Source organism: Entelurus aequoreus, linkage group LG07 (assembly GCF_033978785.1).
Source record: "Entelurus aequoreus isolate RoL-2023_Sb linkage group LG07, RoL_Eaeq_v1.1, whole genome shotgun sequence".
NCBI lineage: Eukaryota > Metazoa > Chordata > Actinopteri > Syngnathiformes > Syngnathidae > Entelurus > Entelurus aequoreus.
The window spans coordinates 14,371,902-14,375,891 of NC_084737.1; positions in this window are offsets into that span (position 1 = coordinate 14,371,902).

Sequence of the window (3,990 nt, forward strand, 5' to 3'; positions counted from 1 at the left end):
TGTGTGACCTCACCAATGCGCTTCTGGAAAAATGGTGGGAAATTCCTACAAACACACTCCGCAACCTTGTGGACAGCCTTCCCAGAAGAGTTGAAGCTGTAATAGCTGCAAAAGGTGGACCCACATCATATTGAACCCTATGGGTTAGGAATGGGATGGCACTTCAAGTTCATATGTGAGTCAAGGCAGGTGGCCAAATACTTTTGGCAATATATTGTGTATTTATGATAGAATGGACTAATGATGTCTTTACGTGGAAGTGGAGTGGCAATTGTCATTTTTGGGGGACACCTCGTGGCCAGAATAATTCATAAGGCAGTAAGTTGAGTGCTGCGGACACATTTATTACTGGATACTTTTTTGTATGTTGTTCCACTAGTAGAGGGGTGTCCAACTCTTTTTTTTATTGAGGGCCACATCACATAATGGCTGCTTTTTAAAAATTAATTCACATTATGCATGCGGGTAATAACCTACGATTAATCAACATGCATATGTGTTTGATTATTAGATTTTTTTTGTATGTATAACTTGCTTTAAAATCTAAAATAAAGGTGACAAGCAGATACTTAACTATTGTTTTTTTATCTCACAAAAATAGTTTTGCATTACAGTATATAATAATATCATTGGCATGATAAGATAATATTAACCTCTTAAGGCCTAAGCTGTTTGTTTTTTATTTTCTTTGCTATTTGGGCTTATTGGACCCTAATTAGAATAAAAACTAAGAATAATCATTTTATATGATGTACTTAGTCCATAAGTACACAAACGTGTACTTCATGTTTGGTGACATGCTAATTCTTATTTTTACACTTTTTTTTCCCAAATTCCATTGTATGTTATACTCTTCTGACACCACCAGATGGCAGTATAAGTGTCCACATAAGTGGCCATAAGACCCCAATTCAGTAGTGTACACAATTTTGGAAATAAGAGCTAAAAGGTGCTGTCCACGCATGTGGCCACTAAGGCCTTTAGAGCAAACTCAAGGCCCAGGGGCCAAATCTGGCCCGCCACATAATTTTATGTGGCCCGCGAAAGCCTAGAAATAATATGCGTTAATAAAATGCTTAATATTTTTTTATTCTTATTTATTTATTTCCCTTTTGACATTAAAAATTATGTACTGCATGCAGTTGCATATCTTTTCAATTCAATATTATCAACATCAAAATGTACGGAGCCCCTTAAGGGTCATGGGGGATATTTTATTTATTTATTTATTTTATTTATTTATTTTTTTTTTAGACATGTATCTCGTGCCCACGAGATACATGTCTAAAAAAAATTTAAAAAATAAAAGAAAAATTAAAAGTTATAAAAAATAAAATTTCCCCCATGTCCCTTTAGGGGCTCCGTAAAAATATTATGTCATCATGTATTCCAAAAATATTTTTTGGGAAAATAAAGATAAATACTGTACTTAAATATCTGCTTGACTTATGAGTTCAAAACAAATTATCAATCAAATTGTAGACTGTAAAATTGGCTATAGATTTTACAGTTAAATTCCGTTTTTTTACCGTAAAATCAACTTTGGTACTGTTTTTTTTTCTATATACAGTAAGACACTAAAACATTAAAAAAAACTAACAAAAAAAACATTGAAACTAGGGATGTCCGATAATGCCTTTTTGCCGATATTGTCCAACTCTAAATTACCGATACCGATATCAACCGATACCGATATATATATATATACAGTCGTGGAATTAACACATTATTATGCCTAATTTGGACAACCAGGTATGGTGAAGATAAGGTACTTTAAAAAATATATATATATAAAAAAAATAAGATAAATAAATTCAAAACATTTTCTTGAATAAAAAAGAAAGTAAAACAATATAAAAACAGTTACATAGAAACTAGTAATTAATGAAAATGAGTAAAATTAACTGTTAAAGGTTAGTACTATTAGTGGACCAGCAGCACACAAAATCATGTGTGCTTACGGACTGTATCCCTTGCAGACTGTATTGATATATATTGATATATAATGTAGGAACCAGAATATTAATAACAGAAAGAAACAACCCTTTTGTGTGAATGAGTGTAAATGGGGGAGGGAAGTTTTTTGGGTTGGTGCACTAATTGTAAGTGTATCTTGTGTTTTTTATGTTGATTTAATAAAAAAATAAAAATAAATTTAAAAAACGATACCGATAATAAAAAAAAAAACCATACCGATAATTTCCGATATTACATTTTAAAGCATTTATCGGACATCTCTAATTGAAACAACAAGATTTCATGGTAAAAAAAATTAATAAATAAAACCCTGGCAGCTCTGTTGCTTGAATTTTACTGCTAAAAACAGTGGTATTGTTTTTCCATTCCATTCCATTTTTAATTTTTTTATATGCTTTAAAAAACAACAACACTGCTTTTACTGTAAAATTCTGGTGACTGAGCTGCCAGTTTTTAAAGTACAATTTTCAGATTTTTTTTGCAGCTTATGTAAAAAAAAAATATTGTTAATGTATCATATATATATATATGTACATGTATATTCATATTTTACTCATTGTTAAATGCGGCCCTCTGAGGGCAACCATAACTGCGATGTGGCCCTCAATGAAAACAAGTTTGACACCCCTGCTTTAGAGGTTTTAAAGTTTAAAATATGCTTCTTTTTTTTCTGTCAAAATTGAAAGAACATATGCATTTAGTAATAAAAAAAAAAATTAAGTATTTTATTGAAGCCCAGTTTTTCCAGGCTTTCGCGGGCCACATAGAAATGATGTGGCCCCAAAGCCTTGAAGGTGACACCTGTGGACTAGTAATACGTATGCCAGGGGTCACCAACGCGGTGCCCGCGGGCACCAGGTAGCCCGTAAGGACCAGATGAGTAGCCCGCTGGCCTGTTCTAAAAAATAGCTCAAATAGCAGCACTTACCAGTGAGCTGCCTCTATTTTTAAAATGTTATTTATTTACTACCAAGCTGGTCTCGCTTTGCTCAACATTTTTAATTCTAAGAGAGACAAAACTCAAATAGAATTTGAAAATCCAAGAAAATATTTTAAAGACTTGGTCTTCACTTGTTTAAATAAATTCATTAATTTTTTTACTTTGCTTCTTATAACTTTCAGAAAGACAATTTTAGAGAAAAAATACAACCTTAAAAATGATTTTAGGATTTTTAAACACATATACCTTTTTACCTTTTAAATTCCTTCCTCTTCTTTCCTGAAAATTTAAATCAATGTTCAAGTAAATTAATTGTTTTTATTGTAAAGAATAATAAATACATTTTAATTTAATTCTTCATTTTAGCTTCTGTTTTTTCGACGAAGAATATTTGTGAAATATTTCTTCAAACTTATTATGATTAAAATTAAAAAAAAAAAAATTCTGGCAAATCTAGAAAATCTGTAGAATCAAATTTAAATCTTATTTCAAAGTCTTTTGAATTTCTTTTAAAATTTTTGTTCTGGAAAATCTAGAAGAAATAATGATTTGTCTTTGTTAGAAATATAGCTTGGTCCAATTTGTTGTATATTCTAACAAAGTGTAGATTGAATTTTAACCTATTTAAAACATGTCATCAAAATTGTAAAATTAATCTTAATCAGGAAAAATTACTAATGATGTTCCATAAATTCTTTTTTAAATTTTTTCAAAAAGATTCGAATTAGCTAGTTTTTCTCTTCTTTTTTTCGGTTGAATTTTGAATTTTAAAGAGTCGAAATTGAAGATAAACTATGTTTCAAAATTTAATTGTCATTTTTTTCGTGTTTTCTCCTCTTTTAAACCGTTCAATTAAGTGTAAATATCATTAATTATTAATAATAACATAGAGTTAAAGGTAAATTGAGCAAATTGGCTATTTCTGGCAATTTATTTAAGTGTGTATCAAACTGGTAGCCCTTCGCATTAATCAGTACCCAAGAAGTAGCTCTTGGTTTCAAAAAGGTTGGTGACCCCTGACGTATGCCTAGCTTTTTTTGCTATCGTTTGCTTGGCTGCTGTGTAGCTGCTAG